The sequence below is a fragment of the Etheostoma spectabile genome, unplaced genomic scaffold (genome assembly GCF_008692095.1).
Source record: "Etheostoma spectabile isolate EspeVRDwgs_2016 unplaced genomic scaffold, UIUC_Espe_1.0 scaffold00019039, whole genome shotgun sequence".
Taxonomy (NCBI): Eukaryota; Metazoa; Chordata; class Actinopteri; order Perciformes; family Percidae; genus Etheostoma; species Etheostoma spectabile.
In genome coordinates this window covers 13,157-26,312 of record NW_022604639.1, presented here as the reverse complement: position 1 = coordinate 26,312, position 13,156 = coordinate 13,157, and positions in this window count along the sequence as shown.

The following is a 13,156-nucleotide window of genomic DNA, read 5'->3' as shown; positions in this document are numbered from 1 at the left end:
CTGTGGAACCCTATTGTTTTCGTAAGGATTTTCCATTATTATTAGGGGTCCAAGCCCGAGGATGCGTGCACCGCGGTATCGCAAGGCGATACGCGGTTCACACAGCAGGGCTGTGGAACCCTATTGTTTTCGCTAGGATTTTCCATTATCCATTATCCATTATATTATTAGGGGTCCAAGCCCGAGGATGCGTGCACCGCGGTATCGCAAGGCGATACGCGGTTCACACAGCAGGGCTGTGGAACCCTATTGTTTTCGGTAGGTTTCTTAGTTTTTTTTTTTTTTTTTTTTTTTCCATTATTCTTCTCCGCATAAAAGTGGTGCTGCAGCCTAAACCGTACATGGTGGCGACGCGCCATTTTCAGGACTGGTCCAAAAGTCCGCAAGGACCTCAGCCAAAAAAATTCATACACTTCTACCACTAGGTGGCGCTATAGCAGAGAAAAAACATGTTTGGCCCTATAACTCCCAAACCGTACATCGGAAATTTAAAAACCTTACATCCACGCGTTCCCTGGATCCTACTGAATCTCGTGATATAGGCCACGCCCATTTCCGCCTAGACTTTTATGCGTGAAAAATGGCGATTTATCAAAAACCTACTTTTTCTATCTCCTCCGAGACCGTGCAATGGATCTGCACGAAACTTGGCACATACCATCTCCAGACCAACCTGACAAAAGTTTGCATAAAGATTATTTATAGGATAAAAATTGTGCGTATTACGCGCAAACAAAGTTGTGTAGCTAGCTATGGAAACATTTCCGTTGCCATATCTCGGCCAAGACAAATGTTATCAAAGCCAAACTTTAGAATATTACTTGCTATGACCCCCTGAGGCTCTGTACCAAATTTGACGAACATTGGCCACTAGGGGGCGCTACAAATACAAAAAAGGTTGTTTTTCATGAACAAACTTTGCCTTATTTCGGCTAAAATAAACGCTATCAAAGCCAAACTTTACAATATTACTTGCTATGATCCCCTGAGGCTCTGTAACAAATGTCACGAACATTGGCCACTAGGGGGCGCTACAAATACAAAAAGGTGTGTTTTTCACGAACAGACTTTGCCATATCTCGGCCAAAATACGTGGTATCGACACCAAACTTGGGTTGATTGTTTGGCATGCCGCCGGGGGGCTTCATACCGAATTTGGTAACGATGGGCCATTAGGGGGCGCTATAATCAACGTTTGTTGGTTTTGTGGACAAAGTCAATGCATTTACATGGGAAATTTGCAATTGCAATATCTCTGCCGCAGTAAATGCTATAAAGACAAAACCGGTAATGATTGTTTCGCCCGCCGCCCGGAGGCTCACTGCCAAATTTGGTAAAGACAGAACCTTAGGGGGCGCTCTGATCAACATAGAACATTTCCCCGGTTCGCTGGGGACGACTGGCGCGGGGAGGCTTGGACCCCGTTGAAACTGCGTGCAGTTCTAGTTATTATTCCGCGCCGCATAAAAGTGGTGCTGCAGCCTAAACCGTACATGGTGGCGACGCGCCATTTTCAGGACTGGTCCAAAAGTCCGCAAAGACCTCAGCCAAAAAAATTTAACCTCTTCCACCACTAGGTGGCGCTATACCAGGACAAAACGCGTTTGGCCCTATAACTTGCAAACCGTACATCGGAAATTTAAAAACGTTACATCCACGCGTTCCCTGGATCCTACTGAATCTCGTGATATAGGCCACGCCCATTTCCGCCTAGACTTTTATGCGTGAAAAATCGCGATTTATCAAAAACCTACTTTTTCTAACTCCTCCGAGACCGTGCAATGGATCTGCACGAAACTTGGCACATAGCATCTCCAGACCGACCTGACACAAAGTTGTATAAAGAATTTTGATAGGATAAAAATTGCGCGTGTTACACGCAAACAAATTTGTGTAGCTAGCTATGGAAACATTTCCTTTGCCATATCTCGGCCAAAATAAATGCTATCAAAGCCAAACTTTAGAATATTACTTGCTATGACCCCCTGAGGCTCTGTACCAAATTTGACGAATATTGGCCGCTAGGGGGCGCCACAAATACAAAAATGTGTGTTTTTCATGAACAAACTTTGCCATATCTTGGCCAAAATACGTGGTATCGACACCAAACTTGGGGTGATTGTTTGGCATGCCGCACGGAAGCTTCATACATAATTTGGTAACGATGGGCCATTAGGGGGCGCTATAATCGACGTTTGATGATTTTGTGGACAAAGTCAATGCGTTTAAATGGGGAATTTGCAATTGCAATATCTCTGCCACAGTAAATGCTATCATAACCAAACCGGCAATGATTGTTTCACCCACCGCCCGGAGGCTCACTGCCAAATTTGGTAGACAGGCCCTCCGGGGGCGCTTTAATCAACATAGAACAATTCCCCGGGTCGCCGGGGACGACTGGCGCGGGGAGGCTTGGACCCCGTTGAAACTGCTTGCAGTTCTAGTTTTTCTTCTCCACATAAAAGTGGTGCTGCAGCCTAAACCGTACATGGTGGCGACGCGCCATTTTCAGGACTGGTCCGAAAGTCCGCAAAGACCTCAGCCAAAAAAATTGACCCACTTCTACCACTAGGTGGCGCTATAGCAGAGAAAAAACACGTTTGGCCCTATAACTCCCAAACCGTACATCGGAAATTTAAAAACCTTACATCCACGCGTTCCCTGGATCCTATTGAATCTCGTGATATAGGCCACGCCCATTTCCGCCTACTTTTTTATGCGTGAAAAATCGCGATTTAGCGAAAACCTACTTTTTCTAACTCCTCCTAGACCGTGCAATGGATCGGCACCAAACTAGGCACATAGCATCTCCAGACCCACCTGACACAAAGTTGTATAAAGATTATTTATAGAATAAGAATTGCGCGTGTTACGCGCAAACAAAGTTTTGTAGCTAGCTATGAAAACATTGCCGTTGCCATATCTCGGCCAAATAAATGCTATCAAAGCCAACTTTACAATATTATTTGCTATGACCCCCTGAGGCTCTGTACAAATTTGATGAACATTGGCCGCTAGGTGGCGCTACAAACACAAAAAACAATTGTTTTTCATGAACGTACTTTGCCATATCCAGGCCAAAATAAATGCTATCAAAGCCAACTATACAATATTACTTGCTATGACCCCCTGAGGCTCTGTACCACATTTGATGAACATTGGCCGCTAGGGGGCGCCACAAATACAAAAAAGTGTGTTTTTCATGAACAAACTTTGCATATCTCGGCCAAAATACGTGTTATCAACACCAAACTTGGGATGATTGTTTGGCATGCCGCCCGAGGCTTTATATCGATTTGGTAACGATTGGCCATTAGGGGGCGCTATATTGACATTTGTTGTTTTGTCGACAAGTCAATGCATTTAAATGGGAAATTTGCAATTGCAATATCTCTGCCGCAGTAAATGCTATAAAAACCAAACCGGTAATGATTGTTTCGCCCACCGCCCGAGGCTCTCTGCCAGATTTGGTAGACAGGCCCTTAGGGGGCGCTCTGATCAACAGAGGACATTTCCCCGGGTCGCTGGGGACGACTGGCGCGGGGAGGCTTGGACCCCGTTGAAACTGCGTGCAGTTCTAGTTAGGGGTCCAAGCCCGAGGATGCGTGCACCGCGGTATCGCAAGGCGATACGCGGTTCACACAGCAGGGCTGTGGAACCCTATTGTTTTCGGTAGGTTTCTTCTTAGTTTTTTATTTAGTTTTTTTTTTCCATTATTCTTCTCCGCATAAAAGTGGTGCTGCAGCCTAAACCGTACATGGTGGCGACGCGCCATTTTCAGGACTGGTCCAAAAGTCCGCAAGGACCTCAGCCAAAAAAATTCATACACTTCTACCACTAGGTGGCGCTATAGCAGATAAAAAACATGTTTGGCCCTATAACTCCCAAACCGTACATCGGAAATTTAAAACCTTACATCCACGCGTTCCCTGGATCCTAATGAATCTCGTGATATAGGCCACGCCCATTTCCGCCTAGACTTTTATGCGTGAAAAATGGCGATTTATCAAAAACCTACTTTTTCTATCTCCTCCGAGACCGTGCAATGGATCTGCACGAAACTTGGCACATACCATCTCCAGACCAACCTGACAAAAAGTTTGCATAAAGATATTTATAGGATAAAAATTGTGCGTATTACGCGCAAACAAAGTTGTGTAGCTAGCTATGGAAACATTTCCGTTGCCATATCTCGGCCAAGACAAATGTTATCAAAGCCAAACTTTAGAATATTACTTGCTATGACCCCCTGAGGCTCTGTACCAAATTTGACGAACATTGGCCACTAGGGGGCGCTACAAATACAAAAAAGGTTGTTTTTCATGAACAAACTTTGCCATATTTCGGTCAAAATAAATGCTATCAAAGCCAAACTTTACAATATTACTTGCTATGATCCCCTGAGGCTCTGTAACAAATGTCACGAACATTGGCCACTAGGGGGCGCTACAAATACAAAAAGGTGTGTTTTTCACGAACAGACTTTGCCTTATCTCGGCCAAATACGTGGTATCGACACCAAACTTGGGTTGATTGTTTGGCATGCCGCCGGGGGGCTTCATACCGAATTTGGTAACGATGGGCCATTAGGGGGCGCTATAATCAACGTTTGTTGGTTTTGTGGACAAAGTCAATGCATTTACATGGGAAATTTGCAATTGCAATATCTCTGCCGCAGTAAATGCTATAAAAACCAAACCGGTAATGATTGTTTCGCCCACCGCCCGGAGGCTCACTGCCAAATTTGGTAGAGAAGGGCCCTTAGGGGGCGCTCTGATCAACATAGGACATTTCCCCGGTTCGCTGGGGACGACTGGCGCGGGGAGGCTTGGACCCCGTTGAAACTGCGTGCAGTTCTAGTTAGGGGTCCAAGCCCGAGGATGCGTGCACCGCGGTATCGCAAGGCGATACGCGGTTCACACAGCAGGGCTGTGGAACCCTATTGTTTTCGGTAAGATTTTCCATTATCCATTATTATTTTTCTTCACCACGTAAACCTGGTGCTGCAGCCTAAACCGTACATGGTGGCGACGCGCCATTTTCAGGACTGGTCCAAAAGTCCGCAAAGACCTCAGCCAAAAAAATTCGCACACTTCCACCACTAGGTGGCGCTATACCAGGACAAAACGCGTTTTGCCCTATAACTCCCAACCGTACATCGGAATTTAAAACGTTACATCCACGCGTTCCCTGGATCCTACTGAATCTCGTGATATAGGCCACGCCCATTTCCGCCTACACTTTTATGCGTGAAAAATCGCGATTTATCGAAAACCTACTTTTCTATCTCCTCCGAGACCGTGCAATGGATCTGCACGAAACTTGGCACATAGCATCTCCAGACCGACCTGACACAAAGTTGTATAAAGATTATTATAGGATAAGAATTGCGCGTGTTACGCGCAAACAAAGTTTTGTAGCTAGCTATGAAAACATTGCCGTTGCCATATCTCGGCCAAGATAAATGCTATCAAAGCCAAACTTTAGAATATTACTTGCCATGACCCCCTGAGGATCTGTACCAAATTTGACGAACATTGGCCACTAGGGGCGCTACAAATACAAACAAGTGTGTTTTTCACGAACGGACTTTGCCATATCTCGGCCAAATACGTGGTATCAACACCATACTTGGGGTGATTGTTTGGCATGCCGCACGGAAGCTTCAAACCAATCTGGTAACGATGGGCCACTAGGGGGCGCTATAATCGACGTTTGTTGGTTTTGTGGACAAAGTCAATGCCTTTAAATGGGAAATTTGCAATTGCAATATCTCTGCCACAGTAAATGCTGTAAAAACCAAACCGGTAATGATTGTTTCGCCCACCGCCCGGAGCTCACTGCCAAATTTGGTAAAGACAGGCCCTTAGGGGGCGCTGTAATCAACATAGAGCATTTCCCCGGGGCGCTGGGGACGACTGGCGCGGGGAGGCTTGGACCCCGTTGAAACTGCGTGCAGTTCTAGTTAGGGGTCCAAGCCCGAGGATGCGTGCACCGCGGTATCGCAAGGCGATACGCGGTTCACACAGCAGGGCTGTGGAACCCTATTGTTTTCGGTAGGTTTCTTAGTAGTTAGGGGTCCAAGCCCGAGGATGCGTGCACCGCGGTATCGCAAGGCGATACGCGGTTCACACAGCAGGGCTGTGGAACCCTATTGTTTTCGCTAGGATTTTCCTCCTCCATTTTCCATTATTATTATTATTCCACGCCGCATAAAAGTGGTGCTGCAGCCTAAACCGTACATGGTGGCGACGCGCACTTTCAGGACTGGTCCCAAACTCCGCAAAGACCTCAGCTAAAAAATTTGACCCACTTCCACCACTAGGTGGCGCTATACAAGGACAAAACGCGTTTGGCTTTATAACTCGCAAACCGTACATCGGAAATTTAAAAAACTTACATCCACGCGTTCCCTGGATCCTACTGAATCTCGTGATATAGGCCACGCCCATTTCCGCCTACACTTTTATGCGTGAAAAAATCGCGATTTATCAAAACCTACTTTTTCTATCTCCTCCGAGACCGTGCAATGGATCTGCACGAAACTTGGCACATAGCATCTCCAGACCAACCTGACACAAAGTTGTATAAAGAATTTTTATAGGATAAAAATTGCGCGTGTTACACGCAAACAAATTTGTGTAGCTAGCTATGGAAACATTTCCTTTGCCATATCTCGGCCAAAATAAATGCTATCAAAGCCAACTTTAGAATATTACTTGCTATGACCCCCTGAGGCTCTGTACCAAATTTGACGAACATTGGCCGCTAGGGGCGCCACAAATACAAAATGTGTGTTTTTCATGAACAAACTTTGCCATATCTTGGCCAAAATACGTGGTATCGACACCAAACTTGGGGTGATTGTTTGGCATGCCGCACGGAAGCTTCATACATAATTTGGTAACGATGGGCCATTAGGGGGCGCTATAATCGACGTTTGATGATTTTGTGGACAAAGTCAATGCGTTTAAATGGGGAATTCGCAATTGCAATATCTCTGCCACAGTAAATGCTATCAAAACCAAACCGGCAATGATTGTTTCACCCACCGCCCGGAGGCTCACTGCCAAATTTGGTAGACAGGCCCTCCGGGGGCGCTTTAATCAACATAGAACAATTCCCCGGGTCGCTGGGGACGACTGGCGCGGGGAGGCTTGGACCCCGTTGAAACTGCGTGCAGTTCTAGTTTTTTTTTTTTTTCATTATTCTTCTCCGCATAAAAGTGGTGCTGCAGCCTAAACCGTACATGGTGGCGACGCGCCATTTTCAGGACTGGTCCAAAAGTCCGCAAGGACCTCAGCCAAAAAAATTCATACACTTCTACCACTAGGTGGCGCTATAGCAGAGAAAAAACATGTTTGGCCCTATAACTCCCAAACCGTACATCGGAAATTTAAAAACCTTACATCCACGCGTTCCCTGGATCCTAATGAATCTCGTGATATAGGCCACGCCCATTTCCGCCTAGACTTTTATGCGTGAAAAATGGCGATTTATCAAAAACCTACTTTTTCTATCTCCTCCGAGACCGTGCAATGGATCTGCACGAAACTTGGCACATACCATCTCCAGACCAACCTGACAAAAGTTTGCATAAAGATTATTTATAGGATAAAAATTGCGCGTATTACGCGCAAACAAAGTTGTGTAGCTAGCTATGGAAACATTTCCGTTGCCATATCTCGGCCAAGACAAATGTTATCAAAGCCAAACTTTAGAATATTACTTGCTATGACCCCCTGAGGCTCTGTACCAAATTTGACGAACATTGGCCACTAGGGGCGCTACAAATACAAAAAAGGTTGTTTTTCATGAACAAACTTTGCCATATTCCGGTCAAAATAAATGCTATCAAAGCCAAACTTTACAATATTACTTGCTATGATCCCCTGAGGCTCTGTAACAAATGTCACGAACATTGGCCACTAGGGGGCGCTACAAATACAAAAAGGTGTGTTTTTCATGAACGGACTTTGCCATATCTCGGCCAAAATACGTGGTATCAACACCATACTTGGGGTGATTGTTTGGCATGCCGCACGGAAGCTTCAAACCAAATTTGGTAACGATGGGCCACTAGGGGGCGCTATAATCGACGTTTGTTGGTTTTGTGGACAAAGTCAATGCCTTTAAATGGGAAATTTGCAATTGCAATATCTCTGCCACAGTAAATGCTGTAAAAACCAAACCAGTAATGATTGTTTCGCCCACCGCCCCGGAGGCTCACTGCCAAATTTGGTAAAGACAGGCCCTTAGGGGGCGCTGTAATCAACATAGAGCATTTCCCCGGGGCACTGGGGACGACTGGCGCGGGGAGGCTTGGACCCCGTTGAAACTGCGTGCAGTTCTAGTTAGGGGTCCAAGCCCGAGGATGCGTGCACCGCGGTATCGCAAGGCGATACGCGGTTCACACAGCAGGGCTGTGGAACCCTATTGTTTTCGCTAGGATTTTCCTCCTCCATTTTCCATTATTAGGGGTCCAAGCCCGAGGATGCGTGCACCGCGGTATCGCAAGGCGATACGCGGTTCACACAGCAGGGCTGTGGAACCCTATTGTTTTCGCTAGGATTTTCCTCCATTATTATTATTATTATTATTATTATTATTATTATTATTATTATTCCGCGCCGCATAAAAGTGGTGCTGCAGCCTAAACCGTACATGGTGGCGACGCGCCATTTTCAGGACTGGTCCAAAAGTCCGCACAGACCTCAGCCAAAAAAATTGGCATACTTCCACCACTAGGTGGCGCTATACCAGGACAAAACGCGTTTTGCCCTATAACTCGCAAACTGTACATCGGAAATTTAAAAAACTTACATCCACGCGTTCCCTGGATCCTACTGAATCTCGTGATATGGCTACGCCCATTTCCGCCTAGACTTTTATGCGTGAAAAATCGCGATTTATCAAAACCTACTTTTTCTATCTCCTCCGAGACCGTGCAATGGATCTGCACGAAACTTGGCACATAGCATCTCCAGACCGACCTGACACAAAGTTGTATAAAGAATTTTATAGGATAAAAATTGCGCGTGTTACACGCAAACAATTTGTGTAGCTAGCTATGGAAACATTTCCTTTGCCATATCTCGGCCAAAATAAATGCTATCAAAGCCAAACTTTAGAATATTACTTGCTATGACCCCCTGAGGCTCTGTACTAAATTTGACGAACATTGGCCGCTAGGGGGCGCCACAAATACAAAAATGTGTGTTTTTCATGAACAAACTTTGCCATATCTTGGCCAAAATACGTGGTATCGACACCAAACTTGGGGTGATTGTTTGGCATGCCGCCCTGACGCTTTATATCGAATTTGGTAACGATTGGCCATAAGGGGGCGCTATAATTAACATTTGTTGGTTTTGTGGACAAAGTCAATGCATTTAAATGGGAAATTTGCAATTGCAATATCTCTGCCACAGTAAATGCTATCAAAACCAAACCGGTAATGATTGTTTCGCCCACCGCCCGGAGGCTCACTGCCAAATTTGGTAAAGACAGGCCCTTAGGGGGCGCTCTGATCAACATAGAGCATTTCCCCGGGTCGCTGGGGACGACTGGCGCGGGGAGGCTTGGACCCCGTTGAAACTGCGTGCAGTTCTAGTTAGGGGTCCAAGCCCGAGGATGCGTGCACCGCGGTATCGCAAGGCGATACGCGGTTCACACAGCAGGGCTGTGGAACCCTATTGTTTCCGGTAGGTTTCTTAGTTTTTTTTTCCATTATTCTTCTCCGCATAAAAGTGGTGCTGCAGCCTAAACCGTACATGGTGGCGACGCGCCATTTTCAGGACTGGTCCAAAAGTCCGCAAGGACCTCAGCCAAAAAAATTCATACACTTCTACCACTAGGTGGCGCTATAGCAGAGAAAAAACATGTTTGGCCCTATAACTCCCAAACCGTACATCGGATATTAAAAAACCTTACATCCACGCGTTCCCTGGATCCTAATGAATCTCGTGATATAGGCCACGCCCATTTCCGCCTAGACTTTTATGCGTGAAAAATCGCGATTTATCAAAAACCTACTTTTTCTATCTCCTCCGAGACCGTGCAATGGATCTGCACGAAACTTGGCACATAGCATCTCCAGACCGACCTGACACAAAGTTGTATAAAGAATTTTTATAGGATAAAAATTGCGCGTGTTACACGCAAACAAATTTGTGTAGCTAGCTATGAAAACATTTCCTTTGCCATATCTCGGCCAAAATAAATGCTATCAAAGCCAAACTTTACAATATTACTTGCTATGACCCCTTGAGGCACTGTAACAAATATGACGAACATTGGCCACTAGGGGGCGCTACAAACACAAAAACAATTGTTTTTCATGAACGTACTTTGCCATATCCCGGCCAAAATAAATGCTATCAAAGCCAAACTTTACAGTATTACTTGCTATGACCCCCTGAGGATCTGTAACAAATCTGACGAACATTGGCCACTAGGGGGCGCTACAAATACAAACAAGTGTGTTTTTCACGAACGTACTTTGCCATATCTCGGCCACAATACGTGGTATCAACACCAAACTTGGGGTGATTGTTTGGCATGCCGCACGGAAGCTTCATACGTAATTTGGTAACGATGGACCATTAGGGGGCGCTATAATCGACGTTTGTTGGTTTTGTGGACAAAGTCAATGCATTTAAATGGGAAATTTGCAATTGCAATATCTCTGCCACAGTAAATGCTATAAAAACCAAACCGGTAATGATTGTTTCGCCCACCGCCCGGAGGCTCTCTGCCAGATTTGGTAAAGACAGGCCCTTAGGGGGGGCTCTAATCAACATAGAACATTTCCCCGGGTCGCTGGGGACGACTGGCGCGGGGAGGCTTGGACCCCGTTGAAACTGCGTGCAGTTCTAGTATTTAGGGGTCCAAGCCCGAGGATGCGTGCACCGCGGTATCGCAAGGCGATACGCGGTTCACACAGCAGGGCTGTGGAACCCTATTGTTTTCGGTAGGTTTCTTAGTTTTTTTTTCCATTATTCTTCTCCGCATAAAAGTGGTGCTGCAGCCTAAACCGTACATGGTGGCGACGCGCCATTTTCAGGACTGGTCCAAAAGTCCGCAAGGACCTCAGCCAAAAAAATTGGCACACTTCCACCACTAGGTGGCGCTATACCAGGACAAAACGCGTTTGGCCCTATAACTCGCAAACCGTACATCGGAAATTTAAAAACGTTACATCCACGCGTTCCCTGGATCCTACTGAATCTCGTGATATAGGCCACGCCCATTTCCGCCTACACTTTTATGCGTGAAAAATCGCGATTTATCGAAAACCTACTTTTTCTATCTCCTCCGAGACCGTGCAATGGATCTGCACGAAACTTGGCACATAGCATCTCCAGACCGACCTGACACAAAGTTGTATAAAGATTTATTATAGGATAAGAATTGCGCGTGTTACGCGCAAACAAAGTTTTGTAGCTAGCTATGAAACATTGCCGTTGCCATATCTCGGCCAAGATAAATGTTATCAAAGCCAAACTTTAGAATATTACTTGCCATGACCCCCTGAGGATCTGTACCAAATTTGACGAACATTGGCCACTAGGGGGCGCTACAAATACAAAAAAGTGTGTTTTTCACGAACGTACTTTGCCATATCTCGGCCAAAATAGTTGGTATCGACACCATACTTGGGGTGATTGTTTGGCATGCCGCACGGAAGCTTCATAAATAATATGGCAACGATGGCCCATTAGGGGGCGCTATAATCGACGTTTGTTGGTTTTGTGGACAAAGTCAATGCGTTTAAATGGGGGATTTGCAATTGCAATATCTCTGCCACAGTAAATGTTATAAAAACCAAACCGGTAATGATGTTTCGTCCACCGCCCGGAGGCTAACTGCCAAATTTGGTCAAGAAGGGCCCTTAGGGGGCGCTGTAATCAACATAGGGCATTTCCCGATTCGCTGGGGACGACTGCCCAGCCAACATTTTTATGCGGGGCCCATGTGGGTAAAAAGTGGGCAGAATCATGGGCCCATGTGGGATTGTCAGATCACACCCATATGGGATTGTCCGCGGGTTCCATGTTGGCCCCAAGCCAATTGCCCATGTGGGTTTAAGGCAGGATTACACCAGGTTGTAGATGGGCCCCAGCTGGGCTAAACAGACAAGACCCATCTTGGTCCCAGCTTTAAGTCCTATGTGGGGCCTACATGGGGCCAGTATGGGCTGAAATATGGGGGATTGTCCGCAGATTCCATGTTGGCCCCAAGCCAATTGCCCATGTGGGTTTAAGGCAGGATCACACCAGGTTTTAGATGGGCCCCAGCTGGGCAAAACAGACAAGACCCATCTTGGTCCTAGCTTTAAGTCCTATGTGGGGCCTACATGGGGACAGTATGGGCTAAAATATGGGTTGCAAGTGGGATTGTCCGCAGTTTCCATGTTGGCCCCAAGCCACTTGCCCATGTGGGTCGAAAGCAGGATTACACCAGGTTTTAAACTGGCCCCAGATGGGCGACGCAGACAAGACCCATCTTGGTCCCAGCTTTAAATCTTATGTGGGGCCTACATGGGGAAGTATGAGCTGAAATATGGGTTGCAAATGGGATTGTCCGCAGTTTCCATGTTGGCCCCAAGCCACTTGCCCATGTGGGTCGAAAGCAGGATTACACCAGGTTTTAAACTGGCCCCAGATGGGCGACGCAGACAAGACCCATCTTGGTCCCAGCTTTAATCTTATGTGGGGCCTACATGGGGAAGTATGAGCTGAAATATGGGTTGCAAGTGGGATTGTCCAAGGGTTCCATGGCCCCGGGCCAATTGCCCATGTGGGTCTAAGGCAGGATTACATCAGGTTTTAGATGGGCCCCAGCTAGGCAAGACATGTTTTTAAAATCCTAATTGAGTACTCAGTACAATTTGATTAAACCATCCTAGAGCTGCAACAATTAATAAAAAAAAATTACCAGTTTGAGTCAGGTTCTTTAAAATGGCCACATTCTCTGATTTCAACTTTTATTTAGAAAGTTTTTGTTGATAGACAAAATGATCAACATTCATTAATGAAAATAACAGTGTGTCAATATTTTTTTAACATGTGATAAAAATATTGATGAAAATTATAAATATTTTAACAGTTTAAATCTACTTTTAGCTGAATACAAATGTTCTGCACTCACATTC